Below are 21,511 nucleotides of genomic sequence, written 5' to 3'. Positions count from 1 at the left end.
ACTGTCAGAAGTGGGATTTGAACCCACGCCTCCATTCAGAGACCAGAACACACAATTCTTTAGAAAGACAGAATCCTTGAGTCTGGCGCCTTAGACCACTCGGCCATTCTGACAAGCTGCGTTTGTTATTGTAGAAAAACGCATTATTTATTTCAGCACACACTAGGGGATCGTATCAAGGCCCGATTGGGTTTATTACGCACATACCAACTGATGCTCCATGAATGATGCTAAGACAATTCTAAAAAAAAGAAACGTATTGAAGTCAACCCAAAAAAGTAAGATTATTTATTTCAATTTCGTTATAGCTATAAACGATGCATGCTTTTTACAATAGCAATTGCTATTTGACAATGACCAATAAGTAATTTTGTTGCAATACTGTATACAATGTGAACAGAATCAGACTTTGCTCCGTTGTCTCGAAGAAACATCTTCAATTTGTATTTAAAAAGGACGCCCAACGTGGGGCTCGAACCCACGACCCTGAGATTAAGAGTCTCATGCTCTACCGACTGAGCTAGCCGGGCTGACTTTTCGAGGTGTCTTTCACTGTAACCAACTGAGCTATTAATTTGTCATCTTATTTGAGAAAAAAGTGAATGACAGAACCAAAGATCCCAAATATAATCCACTGAACTGTAGTTTTCTTATCATAATGAAAACAGATTACACATGACCACAGTTCTGTATCAAAATTAAGTCGTAAGTATATGGTTTCCATTGTAGCTATTTACACACACTGCTCTGTTGTCTCCCAGGGTGTTATCTAACAAAACGACATATGCTGTGCTTCCATAATCGATTACATAGACTTTCCTGCCCCGTGTTGCTTTCTTCTTAGATGTGATCTCAGGTTCTGATGAGTTCTGCTCCCTCGATCACGTTCTGCAGCATCTCGCCTTGCTCATCACTCCCGTATGCTTTGGCTGCTTAACACGTTGGTCTCTGTGGCGCAATCGGTTAGCGCGTTCGGCTGTTAACCGAAAGGTTGGTGGTTCAAGCCCACCCAGGGACGATGTTTTTTGCATTTCTTAATCACATTAGAAAATGGCACTCTGATACGCTGTTATTTCATCCAATTACGCTGAAGAATGAATGTGCTCTGTTTTTTTAGTTCAAAATAATACAAAACCAATATCGTCTTGTTGTTTGCCGAAACCCGGGATCGAACCAGGGACCTTTAGATCTTCAGTCTAACGCTCTCCCAACTGAGCTATTTCGGCGTGACAAGACTGATCTTTCGAGATAGCATTCTTTTTGGCAATCCAGTAAACCTGTAATGAAAAACGTTCAACAGCTCGGCAACACCATAATAGAATCCGAAGCCTTTACAAAAGCTTTTCGAAACTGTTAAGTTTTCTCCCAAATGCGGTTCTCAACAAATGTTTTTTTTTTTTTTTTTGTATTCCTTCCAGACTAAGTCCAAAAGGCAAACACTGGAACTATTTGCCTGAAAGTGCCGCGCTTGAACTGCCTCAAGAAACGCTTAGCTCTAAAACGTGTACATAGAAAGTCTTTTAACATCTTTAACACAATCATCTGTATTCCAATAGCGGTTAATCCACAGGGTGATCAATAAAGTGACTGCTGGCTTTGTTTAAATATTAACGAGATGTTTTCAGGATTCACGCGTATTCTGAACAAGCACAATAGAATATGGTAGTGAAAGGACAAGCAAATAGCAGGTTTATTGGCTCTGGTCTTGTATCATCACCCTGACTACTGTCCGTAAGAAAGTGTCATTGATAAAAACGTCATTATGCAAAGTTCCCAATGCGCAAATACGCAGCATATTTAAACTTCTTCACAATCTTAAACCTTCCCAAATGAATTTAAAATACTTACTGAAAGGTTACACACATTTTCACTATCTCATGCAAGGAAGTGTTAATATGACTTTATTACCCAACTGTGTCAATGAAGACTGGTCAACAGTAATTTCGGATTCACTTTAGTTTATTGTGCTGTATCAAATGAAACATAAAAATGAATCGCAATACAATAAATATCTGTTTGATCGCTATACAATCAATATGTTGTATAGGCTAAATTGTATAAATAAATGTCCGGAAACAGTCAAATTCAAACACGTTAAAAAATGAAATAGTGCGGAATAAAAACAAAGGCGGCTTGGACCTCGACGTGATTTGAACACGCAACCTTCTGATCTGGAGTCAGACGCGCTGCCGTTGCGCCACGAAGTCCAGCTGTAATGGCAGCTTGTTATGCAATGCTAGAGTGTACAGCAAGCATGCCAAACACATGGTAATGCCGACGCTGATACTAGGAAAACACTGTGTATCACCAGGGTCATGGGAAACAGCCGACTCAATACTTGTTCGTAGCCAGCAGGGCTATGAAGTTGTCGGAAGTGTGTTTGATTCTCAGCTTTTAAAGTAAAGAAAACATAAAACAATACGATTTGCTTTTAGAAATTTCATTATTTGAAACGTGGGCATAAACACAGTTGTATTGGCTGGGAATCATATGCCTGTGTTTATTTATTTATTTTCTGCACGTATTAATTAGTATTGTGTGAATATTTTATTTAGATCGTGTGTGAACATTTTATTTAGATCGTTTTTTTTTCTTTTCATAATTTTCATAATTTTCTGTTTGCTTTGCACTGTGTTTTTGCTGTGTTGATTATTATTTGTCTGTTTTGTTTGGTGCACGGGTGAAACGGAGTTCGTAATTAAAGTATTTTTTGTTTTGTTTATCACAAGCACTGTGCACACGGACCTCAGGTCCCGCCCCAAACAATTGCAAGTACCTGTACACACCTGGAATTAGAAGGGCTTTGAGGTATAAAAAGGGTGAGGAACTAAGAGACTGGGAGCATGGAACTAGGAGATACCGGAATAGGAAAGAGAGAGATGCTGAGGGAAGTAAACGAAAATAAATCGGACGAGATTAGACAGCGAGTGGTTGGGGTTTTTTTGTGCACGGACAGTGTCAGTTTCGTTTTGTTATTTTTTCTCGTAGACTCACTCTGGGAGGACTGCAGAATTTGGTGATTGAAGACATTTGAAAAGAGGTACTGACAAGAACCTTTGCGTTCGTGGTTTATGTCAGGATATCAGGATCTCTCCAGAGGACTTCAGCTGAAGCGCAGCACCCTATGGAGAGGGCTGCCCAAACAGGCGTCTGGACAGGAGCCCTAAGAGGAGGTCTGGACCAGAGAGTGGATGACGTATGGTTAAGTGAACAAATACACATTAAAATGCATCTAATGCTCAAAAATAAAACAATCATTCAAATAAACAAACTGTGCAAAAAAAGGAAAACCAATCCAATTAAAATTCAAAAATCATAAGTGATAACACTGAATAAAATAATAATCAACACATTCGTCACCCGTGACATTACCACCACTGCGATCTTGAAAATGTTTGTATGCCACAGAATTTAAGATCTGAAACGGAATGTTTGGCATCTACAAAATGTCTAGCTAGTGGTGGATGAATATATTTTCTCCTAATTGAACTTTTATGTTCGCTCATTAATGCGCAATTGTAACTGTCTAGTAGTTTTACCATCATATTGCAAATGGCTAGGACAAGAAATCACATTAATGACATGAGCTGAAGCACAATCACTTGTAAGATACTGTACTCTTTTTTTTTCGTTGTATGGCTTGTGCATTTTCTTAGTTTTAAATGTATTATCACAGGCGGTACACTTACGATTTGGAAAAAAATCCAGTAGATTTGTCCAGTACACCTAGATCTCTCGAACATCTAAACGATTCAGCCCTTAATAAATACCGCCCGTGTTCATTTCGGCGTTTATGACATTGTCTATACACAACAGCTCTTATGTAATCCTATTGGTATCGAATCGATCGCAATTAATGTGTTCCATGTTTCCAGTCAGTTTGATAGTTTTAATACTGTATTACATTCTGAATATGAATAGAACTGAATTATTAATTGTTGATAATACTTAGAATACCAGATACATATTTAGCATTAAAAAGCAATACATGTGATTTATTTAAACAGTCGTTCATTATTTTGTGTATCAGCGGCCACACTGAGCTGAGCGCAGTGCGGTATACTGTAATGATGCTCTAGTCAGTCTGTCCGGACTGCACCTGAACCATCTTAAAAACACGAAGCCCCTAATAAGCTAATTTGTAAAAGTTAGTAAAGAATTGCGCTAATATAACGAAGCTAAATTTGAACTCCTACCTGGAGCAACGAAAGAGGGTGAGACGGCGGGGCAGAGAAGGAGGGGGAGACGCTGCTAGGCAACCGGCTCGTGAACATTCCGCTCAGCTGAGGAGAGACCGTTAGGATTTAAAAATGCGAACGTTCCGAGCGGCGTTAGGCGCTTCGTTAAATTAACACACCGTTGCTGGCATTTGAATATAATCATATTTTAAATACTCAAATAGGACTGTATTAAAAACATATATGTTTTTCAAAGTAATATGTTATTTGGAATATTAAAACAATCAAATTAAATAACACATGTTTGGACACCAAAATATTGTTCTTTCTCATAACGTGTTAGAAAATGTAAACAGCAGTTGGAGAATGCCGAAGTCGATCATCCTAGCATGTTAAAGGAGGGCATTTCTCCTGTAAGCTGCGTCTAGTAATAGATGGTTTATACTGTTCTCAATGGTCCACGTCCCAGCCTGAGACCACGATCCAGTGGTCGACGGAGATGTTTTTCAAAGTAATATGTTATTTGGAATTTTAAAACAATCAAGTTAAATAACATGTTTGGACACAAAATATTTTTCAGTGACGTTAACAAGTAGTCTGTTTACAACAAAAATGAAATCTGTGTTATTCTCGGCCATTCTGACAAGCTGCGTTTGTTAATGTAGAAAAACGCATTATTTATTTCAGCACACACTAGGGGATCGTATCAAGGCCCGATTGGGTTTATTACGCACATACCAACTGATGCTCCATGAATGATGCTAAGACAATTCTAAAAAAAAGAAACGGATTGAAGTCAACCCAAAAAAGTAAGATTATTTATTTCAATTTCGTTATAGCTATAAACGATGCATGCTTTTTACAATAGCAATTGCTATTTGACAATGACCAATAAGTAATTTTGTTGCAATACTGTATACAATGTGAACAGAATCAGACTTTGCTCCGTTGTCTCGAAGAAACATCTTCAATTTGTATTTAAAAAGGACGCCCAACGTGGGGCTCGAACCCACGACCCTGAGATTAAGAGTCTCATGCTCTACCGACTGAGCTAGCCGGGCTGACTTTTCGAGGTTTCTTTCACTGTAACCAACTGAGCTATTAATTTGTCATCTTATTTGAGAAGATAGTGAATGACAGAACCAAAGATTCCAAATATAATCCACTGAACTGTAGCTTTCTTATCATAATGAAAACAGATTACACATGACCACAGTTCTGTATCAAAATTAAGTCGTAAGTATATGGTTTCCATTGTAGCTATTTACACACACTGCTCTGTTGTCTCCCAGGGTGTTATCTAACAAAACGACATATGTTGTGCTGCCATAATTGATTACATAGACTTTCTTGCCCCGTGTTGCTTTCTTCTTAGATGTGATCTCAGGTTCTGATGAGTACTGCTCCCTCGATCACGTTCTGCAGCATCTCGCCTTGCTCATCACTCTCGTATGCTTTGGCTGCTTAACAGGTTGTTCTCTGTGGCGCAATCGGTTAGCGCGTTCTTGTGTTAACCGAAAGGTTGGTGGTTCAAGCCCACCCAGGGACGATGTTTTTTGAATTTCTTAATCACATTAGAAAATGGCACTCTGATACGCTGTTATTTCATCCAATTACGCTGAAGAATGAATGTGCTCTGTTTTTTTTAGTTCAAAATAATACAAAACCAATATCGTCTTGTTGTTTGCCGAAACCCGGGATCGAACCAGGGACCTTTAGATCTTCAGTCTAACGCTCTCCCAGCTGAGCAATTTCGGCTTGTCAAGCCTCCTTTTTCGAGATAACATTCTTTTTTAGAATAGTTGTAATATAATTACGTACATTTCTAAACAATCCGTTAGTAACATAATATCAAAGCGCTATAATTTATTTCAGCTCTTATGAGACAAGTATCTTTGCGCATTATATCATCCTTGATTGCGAAATGTAATATTAATTAATTGCTTCAGTTAATATTTAAAAAAACTACTTTGCTAACAGAAGAAAAACAAGCTAGCAGAGGATGGTTTCGATCCATCAACCTCTGGGTTATGGGCCCAGCACGCTTCCGCTGCGCCACTCTGCTACAGCTGTCTCATGACTGAATTACCAGCAGCAGAAAAAAAAAACTGAACATCGTTTTAACCAGTCACACGGCAGAGGCCGGGCCGAACCATGGAAACGTTGCAAATCAGAGATGATCCGTTTTCTTTTCTCCCAAATACGGTATGCAAAGTATGCAACTTTTCTGCCCACTTTGATCACAGGCAGTTTTATCCCCCAGTTTCGGCAGCCAATTCCAATATTCTGTCTCTCGAAAGCATCTTAAATCGTGGAAAGCGCTCTTTGTTTAAAATTACACTGAAGACTTATTTTGTTCGACCAGCCTTACAATTAGATATTTTGTTGTTTTTAAGTAGATTTTGTGAAGCGCATATCGGGCGCTATAGAAAATATATATGATTAATAGATAGATTGATTAATTGAATGTTAGCCTGCGTTCGATCTGGCAGGTTTAATTCTTCAAAAGACAACGCCGAAGGGTCTGATAAATGACACTGTAATTATCTGAGATGATGCATGTAGACAATAATGTAAAAAATATTATTATTTATTTATTTCTTAGCTGACGCCCTTATCCAGGGGGACTTACAATTATTACAAGATATCACATTATTTTTACATACAATTACCCATTTATACAGTTGGGTTTTTACTGGAGCAATCTAGGTAAAGTACCTTGCTCAAGGGTACAGCAGCAGTGTCCCCACCGCGATTTGAACCCACGACCCTCCGGTCAAGAGTCCAGAGCCCTAACCACTACTCCACAACTGGTTGTTTTCGAATTTGTATTATTTAATTTCATTTTTCTTTTTAAATGTAGAGCTGTTTTATAGTTATTAATGTATTATTATTAGGTTTGTGGTATTAATATCATTTATAATGTTCATTATTAACGTCGGTATTGTCGGTATTAAACACAGACAGATATGAGGTTCAGTCCAAACAGAGCGCCGAACTCAGCGAGGTCCAGCAGGGGACAGTAACTTCACACGGGGCCATTTCATCAACCATCACCTCAGAAACACAAACAAGCAAATCATTATTATTCTCCATTTTTAAAAGTCGCTCAGCGCTCTCCTGTAGCAGAGCGTTAAGTCATTTAAATTCAGCTCCGTGTGCTTTCTGAGCGGCTCACTTACTTAACGCGCCTGAATGCATCGCATTGAACACAGCGCTGAAAGAGCCAACATGGCGAACTCTGGCATCCAGTTTCATAACCGCCTCCATAGGGAGGCCAGCCAATCAGACTCACATGCTGGGGATAGAGTGTTTCTACAGCCAATCAGGCTCACATGCTGGGGATAGAGTGTTTCTACAGCCAATAATACGCGATGGATCCAACCAGACCCGCCTTCTGCTAGTGACGCTTTCATTTCAGTACAGGAAATAGAGAGGTTTGTTTTGTTCATGTGTGGAGAGGTGGTTGCAGTCAGTGATGATTTTACAACACGCTGTCTCCTGCTGTTTAAAATATGTAGGCTGGGATGAAATGTTTTCTAATAATTAGTGATTTTTGTGTTTGTTTATCACCTTCACGGAGTTCCGTGAAAAGGAAAGCATCCCTTTTCTGTGTTGAATTTCACACACAGAGCGGAGCGCGTCAGTCGCAGCTACAGACAAGTCGAGCTTTTCAATGAGATGATTTACTGAGAAACAAACGCGTTGAAGCTCCAGCAGAGCTCTGCGCGATTCTGAAAGACCAAAGTAAAGTTACTCCTTGCAAAGCCTGTTGTTTGTGTTCTTTCTTTATCACACCAGAAGAAGTGATGAATATATATTTGAATGGGAAGACTACAGTAAAAAATAAATATTACTAAATACAAACCGCAGGCGGCGTTTCTGATTGAAAAGAGGATTCCGCTAGACCAGTCTGAAACTCAAACCAGTGAAGATGGACGCGTCAGTGTGTCCGTGTCGCTCTTTCAAGACGAGCTCGCCTCTACCATCGAGCACGCAGTGAAAGCGGCTCTACACACCGTCTTGTGCGCGATTACTAAAGCTGTCGGCAGCAAATTCACTGAATTCAGAGTGGAAATGGAACAAAAAGGAGAAAGAGAATGAAAGTCTGAAGCTGAGATTGGAAATATCAGAGAACGAGCTGAAAGCTGTGCGAGGGTGTATAAACGCTACAGATGCAGACATTAAACAACCTTTAATATTTCAAGGTAAGATTGATTTTATTGTGTGGTATTGCTTGGTCAATCAAACACCTTAAACCACCTTCTATTGGAAAGATTTTGGTTAGAATTTTTCTTAAGACACGTTTTAAAGTGTTTGATTATAATAAGCGCAGCTCTGTCCTGATATTGGTTATAAAGAGTCAAATCGAGGCATTGTATTATTTTATATATTTAAATAGGTATTCTAGAAAGTACTAGATTGGAAAATCTTAACCAGTCTAATTTAGGAGGCTTCAATGGCATCCTTCTGGTAAAGTGATGTCTTGTATAGAGTCCCACTGAGACAGTCACAGACCATATTGCAGAGGGTTAGAATAATGATTTGTGATTTAATATCAGCATACAGGCAGCAGCACATCAGGTTTCAGTGTTTGATTGAACTGTTTGACTGTGAATCTATTTTTAGATAAATGGTTTCATTGTATTCCGCTCCAGTGCTGTTGAGTTTGTCTTTGGTACAGTCGCGGCTCATTCGCTGCTCGTTCTTTTGCTTCAGTCCTGTTTCCTTCTTGTTCCACACACACACATTTACACGATCTTTCCAGACCTCACTGTGTGAATAAAGGGGCGGCAGCAGCACCCTGCCTGCACCAATCCGCTGTAAGATTTTGGACCCGAGTGGTTCCACAAGTTCAATTAAGGGTTGAAGTTGGAGGAAGTAAATACAACACAGTAAGGTGTCAACTGAATTGTATCATTTTATTGAGTCTCTAGATTGAGTCTCTAAATAAAGTACTTTGTTCAGCTGATGGTAAACAGAATTAGGAAACAATCGCTCATATTGCTTATAAACATTTACTAATCCAGGTTATTATTTAAGAGCAGAGATGAGTTTGCACAGGATACATACAGTAGGGAGAGCCACACCATTACAAATGTATTTTAATACTACAAGGGATGTTATTGGATTTATATCTACAGGTCATGTGATGTTGCTCAAGTAAGCTTCCAATGTTCTGCCTAATGATTATTACACAGGTGGAGTTTGTACAAAAAACATATTGCTGCACTTGAAAAAGTTTGAGTTGTGTAAATCACCTGTTTAAATGAAACTGCTTTGAGAATAAGCAGGTTATCCTGCTGCAGTCGCTTGTCTGCTCATTGTATTTGACACATTGAAACTTGTATTCTGCGTTGACCGTTTCCTTCAAAACCGTTCTCACAATACAGGATCAGGTAACAAAAAGACATTCCTCAGACACTTTGCTAAGACTGCAAGTCTCCAGGCTTGGTTTCTAAGCATGTTTGCAGTAGAGAAATGGATGTTTGCATTAGAACAATGCAAAGGCAGAACGGCGGTCATGATGGTGATTGACAGGGAGGTAGAAGTGGATGCAATGCTCCAGTGTGAGGCTACAGGAGGTGAGAAAGCCCAGCAGCACTGAGTCTTGTACAGGACGTAGAATAAAAAGATGTTCATATGAAAATGCCTTTTCCTTCACTTTGTTCATAGGAACACAAACACAGCGTTAACCGACAATTGCAATGTAGAATATCAGGAATGGTATCAATGCCATCATGTACCTAAACCACCAAACTATTATACCGGCTCACCCCTATACGAAATAACTGAGGAACAGTAACTTTAAATCCCTGATCAAAGCAACTAACAAACCTAGCTGGTAAGTAAGAGATCTAATTGTATACAGTTTTGTTTCCCACAGATCCCAAAGAGAGCCACGCTATCCCTGAATCTGAAGCACAGGAAGGGCCAAAGATAGAAGCAGGAGTGCTGTGCAAGTCTAATGCAGGTTACAGAGCTGGCATGTGTTAAAGATGAAGAGGTCCCTCAACAGGAATGTGTTCCTATTAAAGAGGAATTCATAGAGCAGGAATGTGTCCCCATCGCAGAGGAACTTCCTCATGAAAATCATGCCTGTACACTTGTGGTAGAACAACAAGCTGGGATCCAACCTGTGTGATGACTCTCCATCTGAATGTGAACTGGGATTCAGAGGTAATCCTACAAAACAAGCAGCATTGAGCTGCCTGTTCATCCTGCAGAACCTGGTACTGAACACCAGCAGTGTGCTTGAGATTCATATTTTAACCAAGGGGAGCTGCCCAACCACTATGTCAACAAGGACATCACTGTGCTTGCTCCTGAGGCACCTGCTAGATGTGAAGCCGCTGCCACGCCTCTTTAGAATGCTGTGAGATCAGCGGTGTCCAATCACGCTCCTGGAGGCCATTCCACTCCACATTGAACAGGTTCAGTTATATAAAGTGATACTCCTGTGTCTGGATGGACACCCCTGTGTTAGATCTTTGCCTTTCCTCATTCCTGGTAGACTGTTTGCAGTTCTGCTCCCACAGCTTTACAGAGCTACAGGGATCACATGTCTCATCACTGGGTGATGCCAAATCCAGTCGGGTTGCTCAGCGTCACCAGAAGAAACATTTCAGTAGAGAGTTTCTGTGGAGAATGTATGCAGCAGGATCACCAACATGAGTCTTATTTTATTTCTTACACTTTATGCAAATACAATATAATTTTTAAACGCTCATCTCACTGCAACTATCCCGAGGACTGTAATGTTTGCTCGCAATGCCACATTTCACTTTTGTGTGTCTCACAGTAAGCATTGCTGTGTTATTATTGTCACAGTACAGTAAGTATGTGTGTGGAGGTGTTCTGTACAGCAGACCAGCTCAACAGATAATTTCTATATTAATTATTAATTATCAAAAAACAAATTAAATATTAGATACATTGCAGTACTATCAAAATGCAGGTACTAAATAGGATTTTTCATGATGCTCTGTTGGCTCGATTTAAAATATTCCATTTTAAACATTAAAAAAAGCATGTTTTCATTTTCCACTTGGCTGACATGTTGACATCATTTTTGCTGTTACTGAAACTTGCGGGACACTAACTGGTGAATGAATCCACCTCATCTCAAGCAACCAATCACTGAACTGCTCATTCACTTGTGTTCAGAACAGTGCATGTGGAAAAATGCTGTACAATAACCTTTGTCTCTCTTCTCTTTCTTTCTTTAGCTTCTAAAGTAGATGAAGGAGAACACGACTCCACTCTATCAGCCCAGTGCAAAAACGCTTCTAGAGGCAAACCACAGTGCAAGAAACACAGAGAAACAACAAGAAGAATATGTGAAGACATTGAGAACTCACTCAGTTACAATCGCTTCCTTACAAGACAGACACCCACTTACTGTGGAGAGTACAGAGACGGCACATTCTGTATGTTTTAACAATTCTGAAACCCAGGGCAACTTGAAGACCTTGCCTCATTCTATTAAAGGTGGGAAGAGTTCCTGTCAATTAGATGCTCCTGAAACTCACAAGGGAAATCCCACAGGAGGGACTCCGTGTTCCTGGGCTGATTGTGGGAAGAGTTTCAATCATATATCACTGCTTAAAAGACACCAGCGCGTTCACACAGGAGAGAAACCTTCTCACATACAGACCAGTGATAAGAGTTTTACACAGTTAGGAAACCTTCATTCAGTCAGTTAGGAAACCGCACAAGACACCATAACATTCACACATATGTGTAATCCTATCCCTGCACTTAGTGTGAAGAAGTTAAGTCAGTTGCAGGCTCTTACAGGACTTGAGAACATTCTTAGAAATGCAGACACTTGGGGACACCTAAACAACAGGAGTGCATTCGACTAAATACAGAAATATTAACTGAAAACAAAAGAATAAACTTGCTTGATAAATAGGGTCACCCCTAATCACAATCTGTTCAGATCAAAAACTCACCAAAATCTGTGTTCATCATGTTGTTGAGCATTCTGATTGTGTTACATCACATTAGTAATATATTAAATAGATTGTTATTATGAGTGCAAGTTTCTCTTTTTTTCCTCCTGCATTGCTCAGCCTCTTGCAGTGTGTTGTGTGGAATCTTCCCTGATACCATGGTGAATCTGTGGTACCTCAGGACGCAGCACAGTATACCACAGTTATCATGTGGGCAGCTTGAAGTGTAAAATCAATACTGTTTCCAGCAGGGTGCGCCAGAGACCTTTTAGCACTTTAATGGGCTGCATACCATTGCTTCTTAACGAGGTGATTTCTGCTCCAGATGTGTTGAATACTCCCCTCTCTCTCTGGGGGACTCTATTAAACAAACAGGCACAAGGTATTTAGAAATCACATCTTTATTACATCAGCTTAGATTCTCTTGTGTACCAGTTCTCTGTGCATGGAAACAACATTTTCATGAGCCATCTGCAAAAACAGCACAAGAACTTTACACATGGCTAATTTATATAGCAGCCCCCACCTTTCCCCTTCATTTGCATGACGTTGTGTGAAAGCCGGGTTTTCTCAAGTAAAATAAACTGAGCGAATGGGAACCCGAAAAAGCATTTTGCACAAGACATTTTTATTAAGCAATTCCAGTGGTTTGCAGAAGTATTCACCCCCCTGCAAAGTTTTCACATTTTGTTGGCACCTGAGCGTACTCCACGACGCTTTCAAATTAGACTTTACATGTAGAATCTACACAAACTACTCCACATTGATAAAGTTAAAGGTCACAAAATTAGTGAAATAGTTTTAGCCTGTATGTACTCAAAGTGGTTTAACTTGTAGATAATTACATTCAGGCATATAAAGACTTTCAAGCTGCAACTCACATAGTGAACCAACAAAGCAACCATGAAGTCCAAGGAGCTTTCGAAACAAGTCAGGGATAAAGTGGTAGAGAGGCACAGAGAAGGGTACAAGAACATTTCAAAGGCTCTGATTATCCCTCTCAGCACAGTGAAGGCCATCATTAAGAAGTGGAAGATGCATCATACCACCCAGACACTACCCAGATCAGGTCGCCCTCCCAAACTGAGCAGCTGGACAAGCAGGAAACTGGTTCGGGATGTCACTGAAGCCACCAATGACCTTGAGAAATCTGCAAAGTTCTGTGTCTATGGTGGGAGTCAGCATTCACACATCAACAATAAGCCAGTCCCTACACAAAGCTGGCCTGTATGGATGGGTGGCAAGAAAGAAGCCATTACTCAAAAAGCAATTGAACTACTGGTGACACATTTGCTTTTTATATTTCCATATTTCAGCACATGCATCAGTGATGTGATATCCATCAAAGTTCCTTTGAAATGCACAATCAGGTGTTCAGTGGGAGCAGTGGTCACGCTTCATTTGAAGTGCTGCTTGTTTAGTCTAGTAACTGTTAGCAACGAGCTCATTAAAACTATCAAACATTGTTCATTGTGTTCTTAATGGTTGGTTAATTAAAAAGTAACCTATTTATGTACTAATAATGTCATATTATTGGAATTGGGAGTGGTTTGTTTAAAGGAACTATTGAAGCTAGTACTGTAGTAATGTTTAGCAGTGAGATCAGGTTTAGTTTTATTACCATATACTCACTAGGAATTGACGCATGCGCTTATACTTGAGTATGTGCTGTTTTCTGTGCAGGTGCAGTTACTCCTTTGGTTTCATATAGAAGCTTATGCACCTGCATTTGAGTGTAATGCAAGGTGTGGAGGCTCACATGTTCATATATTGCATTACAAGTTAAACACCATATTTATTCTTTCTCTTTGAATTCCAAATGTTGTAAGACAGATAAGGGTGTCTGCTAAGAAATAAATAAATAATAATATTTTTAGCTTGTAATAATATAATAATAACATCTTTATTTTTATATAGCACCTTTCATAGTGGACCACCATCTCACAGTGCTTTACAGAGGTAGGCTGTGAACTGTGCATTATATGCAGAGTCACTTACAATAGGGCATTGATGTAATAACATAAGAAAAGTTATGAACAAAATCAGGGAATTTAATGCATCAATACTTTTCTAGTAGCTGACTGATCCCTGGCTTTCATCGAGTTGGCTTTTAAAGACATCCTAATGACTCTGCAGCAGCACCATTCTAGTGACCCATTTCAAACACTCCCAACTCTGTGAGAAGTGTCTTCTCTAATCCTTCTTTGTTCCAGGCTAAATAGATTCAGTTCCCTTGTCTGTTGATTGTCTGTTAACTCCACTGCAAGGGATGTTGCCCAGTCGGAGGAGCACGTCAACCCGAGCCCTTTTTGACTCTGGGTGTAATAATAAATGTGTCAATTAGCAGACGCTGTTATCCAAAGCAACTACACAGACTAGGGAATGAACTATACACCAACAATTTCTGCTGCAGAGTCACTTCCAATAGGACCTCGGTTTTACATCTCATCCGAAGGACAGAGCACAAGGAGGTTAAGTAACTTACTTTGAGAAGATGTGTCTCCTAACCTCTGTCCTAAGTCTGTCTCCACTTATAACTGTGTACTCTAGTCCTGGTCTCTCTGCTGTGCTTGAAAGAGTGACTACAGTTAACTCCAACTTTTTAAAACCTTTAGTCTCTAGTCTTTTTTCTGTTCCAGACTGAATTGATTTAGTTCCCTCAACTGTTCTCAGCATATTTAGGGTTGGTTGAGTGTACAAGGAAAACAACTGACTCTGGAGAGGAGTTACCAATCAATGCCAGCACACTGGAGATCCAGAATTCAGAACACAGAACCAGGGAGGACATTCGGCCCATCAGTGCAGCAGCTGATTGATCTCAAACCTGTTAAGTCGGGTCTTAAAGGATCCCAGCCCTAACAACATGACTTGGTAACCCATTCCATCCCCTCACCACACTCTGTGAGAAGGTGTCTCATACCCTCTGTCCTATGGCTATTGTTGTGTGAAATTTTAATTACTTTAAATTGAAAAGGAAGTTGATGTGGAGGTAAATAAGACAATTACTACACAGAGTAATTCCAAATAAGGTCCGCTTTATTTCACACCCTTGATACAATAATAGACAAACACACATACAAGAATATATTAATCAGAGATATAATATACTCATAGAGACGCAACTGAACTAATCCTTACCCTTCCAAGCAGATCGGGAGAGCCCCTCGACCCTGGCAAGAGAAAGCAGCTGTCTCCAAAACTACCGAGCAGGACTGCGCAAATCCTCACGGCTGACTCTCCTCAACAAAGGTTCACAGATCAATACTCATAGAGACGCAACTGAACTAATCCTTGCCCTTCCAAGCAGATCGGGAGAGCCCCTCGACCCTGGCAAGAGAAAGCAGCTGTCTCCAAAACTACCGAGCAGGACTGCGCAAATCCTCACGGCTGACTCTCACCAGAGCAGGGGGGTGAACCCGTCCTTTATAGCTTACCAAGTTAGGCTTCCGCGTGCGAGAGAGTAATTGGCCAGATCACTTTCTCGAGGCTCGCCCTGTGAATCATTTCTGTAAGCTATCCCTTTTCCCATAACATTCTGAGACAAACAAGATAGATAAGCGATACAAAAACAAGTTAGTTGAGCAGCACGAAAACAAGTTAGATAAACAGTACAGAAACAAATTATACAAGCAGTACAGGTTATTACAGGGCAAGGACACAGATGGACTCGAACGCATTTCTAGAACTTTCTAGAACACATTTTTTTTATTTCATTCGGTCCTTCGGTCGAGATTCATCTGTGCACTGCCAAATACATTATTCGCTGTGTAATTCTGCGAAGATAGATACATAAACATATTTGCCATACACATAAAAGAAATACAATCCCCAATAATATTAAGATGGGGTGGATTAATATATTTAATACTCCTTTAGCCTTTGGTGACCATCCCTCAAATATGGACCACCACGCATCTTGTGCATTACGTTCAATAACTTTCCCTAACCCTAAGATTGTATTTTGTGCCATTATCGTTTTAATTTTTAATACAGTAGCATTGTGTTGATGTTGTTTTGCTAGGTCAACTAATTCAGACGATTGATTCAGCAATTCTTGATGTTTTTGCAGGGAAATGTGAATTCCTGAATGAAGAACCTCCCACTGGATCCTAGTGAGAAGCTCTTGCTGGGAATGATTGGTTAACAAATAAGTACCATTTCCCCAATGCCAAAGATATATGTCTGATAAACACCCAGAATAAGGCACATAAGTAAGTTGTGGATGGGCATGCACCGTACTTATACATAATTTATGAGGGCCAACTTCGTGCAAAATTTCCCTCAACGGCTCATGTCTCCATTATTTCTTCCTTCATTGTTTTTAAAAGGTCACCCGCAAATATTCTACAATCTATTGCTTTGGTCAAATTGCGCAGGGCTCCCTCTGTTCCATCCATTAGCTCATATATAGCTGTACCCTGGAGCCTAATCCCTTGGTTTACATACATCTGTCCATTCCCCAATCTTTCTATTCCTTCTCCCACAGTACTTGCTATCCAAGTTTGCCCTTTTGACATTTGATAAATATCCCAGCTGTTTGCAACAGAATTTCCTGCACCAAACCAGCCTGCTATTTCATCAAAAAGCCCCCTCTTACTACGTTTCTCATTACCTTCACACATTCTCATTACCTTCACACATTCGTTTGGCTATTCGCTCTTTGTAATCTTTTATTGTACTACCTATTTCCCTTTGAAGCCAATTCTGGATATTGGTGTGTTGCTTGCAATGCTGTTCAAACATAACAGTTAGATTTGTGAACTTATACATTACCATATTTTTCAGTAGAACAGCTGTTTTCAATTGGTATTTCCATTCAACATAGGATGTCCCATTACATTACAAGTACATATTAATATAGTATTATGTTCCTAACAACACTCCAAATAATCCATTGCAAGACGCCAACCATTTTACCTCCCTAACATGGATGGCAGATACAATGTCTTAACAATACCACTCTTAAGTGTCATGAACAACACAAACTCCATACTCCCAGTGCCTCTAGAGGGCAATTTTACAACCTTTGCAGTTTTTGTTATTTTACTGAATGTGATTAGTAATAAATTACATGAGACCTTCCCATCTCTGCACTCCAGGATCGCTGACATATTACCTTTAGTATCTTTAAACTAAGACAAATCTTTTCACCAATCATACATCTATACCCCAAGTTTATAATACGTAGTTTCATTATCAGGTATGTTAACTGAAATTAACAGTCCCCATTACATCCCCAAAAATGTACTGTGTTTTGTTGTATTTTTTACATAGTTTAGTTTCTAATTTATCGGTACAGTATATCAAAGAAATGTGTGTATATTGCATTTTTGTGTTAACTGAAATTAACAGTCCCCATTACATCCCCAAAAATGTCACTTTAACGTCATCATAAATATTTCTTCTTTTGATATGCAGACCGGAATGGTTCCCCATATGTAAGAATGTCTCTGTGGTTTCAGATACTTCCTCATGACCGTCTCTCAGCAACTTACACTCTTGTTCCAGATATATGGTAGAGCTTAATTACTACATATCATGGACAAGCATTGTAAAGTTATGCAGGTTAATATGTACAGTTACTGTTTGCATATCCAAATTGTCCCACAAGTGTACTGGAACTTTCTGCACAAACTCTTCTGAAATGGTCCTCTCAGTTCCGATGAACAGCACTGTGCTTCCATTCCACCTAAACGCCATCAGTATTATCTCGGGACCTGTGGAGAACAAGTGCAGTATTTATTCTTTTGATCAATATCTGATTTAATTTCAAAATTCAAAAGGGTTAATTCTTGAATAGTCTCTTTTTCATCTGCATTGATAATGTTATTGCAATTCTAAGAATCGCCAATGTCTGTTCATTCTATCTTGTATTTTTCTCAGAGCCTATGTCCACCCCATATTGTGAACATAATATAACATATCAGTTCCAGCATGAACCTGTAGGAGAAGAGAAAAGCCTTAGACCTGTGTCTGTACTCTGAAAGTAACTACAAATCTCTATCTACTTCATTGCTCACAATTACTACTCTAAAATAACTGCATCAGTGCCCTTGCTTATCAGTGAAACTAGTTTTCGTTTTCAAGCCAGTTTTCACTCCCTCATTTTTGTATTGCCAATTTCAAATTGGTTTCTCCCAGTTTGTCCATTATCTCATATGGACCTCCCCAATCAGCATTCCAGACCCCCCCCCCCCCTGCTTTTTTTTTTTTTTTTTAATTCCAAATATTTGGACCGCTAAAACTAGCCGGTCCTTCCATCCTCTCAGTATGTTGCCACTACTTTAATTTCCTTCAATTGCATTTTCATCATTTATACCCTATATTCACATTAACCAACAGGCTGTCTATCATGCTAGTACCACAATCCATCAAGCCTGCAGTCCTATACTGCACCATCAATAATCTCATGTCACTCACGATTTATTCATGTTTCAGTTATCACATTAATCTAATTATCATCACCTCTCCTGCAAGAAGCTCCGTAAAAAACTAATTGTAACCAACATAAACAAAACACATCGGAAACATGTGTGCAAACATCTCATTTCACATCACTCGCGTAGCTCTGAGTGACACTGCTTTTGTCTCCTGCATCACTGCCTAATAATAGGATCTGTGCTCAAGTCCAAAAACTCAGAGTAATCTCCCACATCCACACGCACATTCCCTGCTCCTGTTACATGAACGTATACATTACTGTTCTATATATATATATATATATTCCCTTTTTGCCATATTTTAAAACATAGTCTATGTTCTATATTCTCCAGTCATCCATTTGATGACCCTCAATATTATCTTCTAACATATTTGGAGTTGATCAGACTCCCAACAAAACACAAAACTAACAGACAAACAACAACACTTTTAGTTTTATCTTGTTTTTACCAATATTCCATGTTTAAAGCTATGCTTAACGAAGCATAAACTTTTATTTTGGTTTATTGCACATTTAATTTACACTTTTGTATGTGCTATTTGGGCTTAACTGGAACTTATTGTCTGATTGTTCCTTATCTGTATCACCTAATGTGGACAGTTAAGTAAGAGGCTTATCCTATTGCCCCCTTATCATGACTTATAAACCAAACAGTAAAAACAAAGACAAAACAGGTGTACCAAACCCTCTCAAAACAAACATAAAACATAAATCTGAGTATGCCCGTACATGTTAAGCACTACAAACCCGTATAACTAGTCCTTAGACATATTGTATTTTGCTCGTTTCAATAGTTTACACCAAGATTCTGGCAGCCCTCCGCCTTTTCTCAATTCTAGTGCCCCATCACTAATGGTTTCATCCCATTCAGGCAGCACCTCAGGCTCAAGCCCCTTATTCTTGCATTTAAACATTATGATTATTTACGTCCAAACTTCCTTTTTAGAGTCCTGCCGACAACGCCAATAATGTTGTGTGAAATTTTAATTACTTTAAATTGAAAAGGAAGTTGATGTGGAGGTAAATAAGACAATTACTACACAGAGTAATTCCAAATAAGGTCCGCTTTATTTCACACCCTTGATACAATAATAGACAAACACACATACAAGAATATATTAATCAGAGATATAATATACTCATAGAGACGCAACTGAACTAATCCTTACCCTTCCAAGCAGATCGGGAGAGCCCCTCGACCCTGGCAAGAGAAAGCAGCTGTCTCCAAAACTACCGAGCAGGACTGCGCAAATCCTCACGGCTGACTCTCCTCAACAAAGGTTCACAGATCAATACTCATAGAGACGCAACTGAACTAATCCTTGCCCTTCCAAGCAGATCGGGAGAGCCCCTCGACCCTGGCAAGAGAAAGCAGCTGTCTCCAAAACTACCGAGCAGGACTGCGCAAATCCTCACGGCTGACTCTCACCAGAGCAGGGGGGGGAACCCGTCCTTTATAGCTTACCAAGTTAGGCTTCCGCGTGCGAGAGAGTAATTGGCCAGATCACTTTCTCGAGGCTCGCCCTGTGAATCATTTCTGTAAGCTATCCCTTTTCCCATAACATTCTGAGACAAACAAGATAGATAAGCGATACAAAAACAAGTTAGTTGAGCAGCACGAAAACAAGTTAGATAAACAGTACAGAAACAAATTATACAAGCAGTACAGGTTATTACAGGGCAAGGGCACAGATGGACTCGAACGCATTTCTAGAACTTTCTAGAACACATTTTTTTTTATTTCAGCTATCCACACTTAATTTCCAACAGTGCCCTCTGACCCTGGTGTCAGTGCTATGCTTGAGGTATTAGTTTTGGTTAACTTTGTCAACACCTTTCAAGTTTTTAAAGACTTCAGTCAAGTCCGCCTAATTGTTCTGTGTTCAAGCTAAACAAATTCAGTACCCTCTTCACAGCTCGTTCCTTTAAGCCCTGGGATTAGTCTTCGCCTTTATGATTGCTTCCCTGTTGCTGGTAGAAATTAGTCTATCACAACACCAAGGTCTTTCTCTCACATCCACTGGGTATTTCAATCCTATTTTTTTCCTGCTAAAAAGAGACTTAGTAATACAATTGTGAAATGTTTCAATAAGAAACATGCACTCCACACCGTACAGCAGCTGACTGATTTGCTAATGAAAGAAGCAGCTCAACCACAACACCTGGTATAATGAACATGTTTGTGAGCCAGGTGTTTGCAGTACTGCACTGTAGATATGAAATTCCAGAGAATGCTTCATTTTGCATGACTGATAACTAATCATTCTTTTGCCTTTAATACTGTATATGGGGCCCCCTGTCTGCACCTGCTGATCCCAGCACTGATCCTGCTCTGTGTTAAGAGAACAATGGAGATCACTGACACTGTGTCAATAGATTTGGATCATAGGGTATAGAGGAAATAGTTTTCAAGTGAAGTATGGAAATTTGGAAGAGGAGGGCATCACACAGTATCACAGTGTTGAAAAAGAAAGGGTTCTTGATGAGGGTTTAGTGGTGAAGGAGTGCATTTGCCTGGGAGAGGGTATAAAACAGAGCAGGGTGGAGGGACCAGAGCAGCTGAAGAGTGGAAAAGCAGCATCAGCACCTTGTCAAGATGAAACCCTGGACTACAAGAGCCATTCTCCTCTCAGTCCTGACAGCATGTCTTCTGTCAGGGGCTGGTAAGACTGCCTTTCTTCTGAGTAACATGGGGAGGGAGGGAGGGATTGCATTGATTGCCTTCAACGTAAAATAAATGGGGGAAGAGATGGCATTGACTGACTTTCATCAGAATAACAGAAGGGTAGGGAGATAGCAGACAGTCTTCCATGGGATAACATAGTGGAGAAGGCAGGCTTTTCCTCAATGCTGCATTATTAAATAATCAACTTACCATAAGAATATCCTTCTTTGTTCTTAATTTGTACATTGCCATTTAAAAGAATGATTTC

General features: G+C 39.7%; 2 long non-coding RNA genes and 7 other non-coding genes across 9 annotated transcripts; 2 read left to right on the top strand and 7 right to left on the bottom strand.

Moving 5' to 3' along the window:
* Positions 1–2: 2 nt before the first annotated feature.
* Positions 3–113, bottom strand: trnal-caa (transfer RNA leucine (anticodon CAA)). Its single transcript has 2 exons — positions 76–113; positions 3–48 (listed from the first exon to the last, which is right to left on the bottom strand). It is a non-coding gene; the product is annotated as a tRNA-Leu (tRNA).
* A 344-nt stretch (positions 114–457) lies between these two features.
* trnak-cuu (transfer RNA lysine (anticodon CUU)) lies at positions 458–530 on the bottom strand. Its single transcript has one exon. It is a non-coding gene; the product is annotated as a tRNA-Lys (tRNA).
* A 414-nt stretch (positions 531–944) lies between these two features.
* Positions 945–1,018, top strand: trnan-guu (transfer RNA asparagine (anticodon GUU)). The gene has a single exon. It is a non-coding gene; the product is annotated as a tRNA-Asn (tRNA).
* Positions 1,019–1,153: 135 nt separating this feature from the next.
* Positions 1,154–1,226, bottom strand: trnaf-gaa (transfer RNA phenylalanine (anticodon GAA)). Its single transcript has one exon. It is a non-coding gene; the product is annotated as a tRNA-Phe (tRNA).
* Positions 1,227–2,135: 909 nt separating this feature from the next.
* trnaw-cca (transfer RNA tryptophan (anticodon CCA)) lies at positions 2,136–2,207 on the bottom strand. The gene has a single exon. It is a non-coding gene; the product is annotated as a tRNA-Trp (tRNA).
* Positions 2,208–5,166: 2,959 nt separating this feature from the next.
* On the bottom strand, positions 5,167–5,239 carry trnak-cuu (transfer RNA lysine (anticodon CUU)). Its single transcript has one exon. It is a non-coding gene; the product is annotated as a tRNA-Lys (tRNA).
* A 624-nt stretch (positions 5,240–5,863) lies between these two features.
* Positions 5,864–5,936, bottom strand: trnaf-gaa (transfer RNA phenylalanine (anticodon GAA)). The gene has a single exon. It is a non-coding gene; the product is annotated as a tRNA-Phe (tRNA).
* Positions 5,937–7,615: 1,679 nt separating this feature from the next.
* Positions 7,616–12,219, top strand: LOC131703037 (uncharacterized). The gene is made up of 2 exons (XR_009309655.1): positions 7,616–8,386; positions 10,066–12,219. It is a non-coding gene; the product is annotated as an uncharacterized LOC131703037 (long non-coding RNA).
* Positions 12,220–15,154: 2,935 nt separating this feature from the next.
* LOC131703018 (uncharacterized) lies at positions 15,155–20,317 on the bottom strand. Its single transcript, XR_009309636.1, has 2 exons — positions 19,748–20,317; positions 15,155–17,853 (listed from the first exon to the last, which is right to left on the bottom strand). It is a non-coding gene; the product is annotated as an uncharacterized LOC131703018 (long non-coding RNA).
* Between the last annotated feature and the right edge of the window lie 1,194 nt (positions 20,318–21,511).

Source organism: Acipenser ruthenus, chromosome 32 (assembly GCF_902713425.1).
Source record: "Acipenser ruthenus chromosome 32, fAciRut3.2 maternal haplotype, whole genome shotgun sequence".
NCBI lineage: Eukaryota > Metazoa > Chordata > Actinopteri > Acipenseriformes > Acipenseridae > Acipenser > Acipenser ruthenus.
Note: the sequence above shows the minus strand (reverse complement) of the source record. Positions and strands in the feature narration are given on the sequence as shown.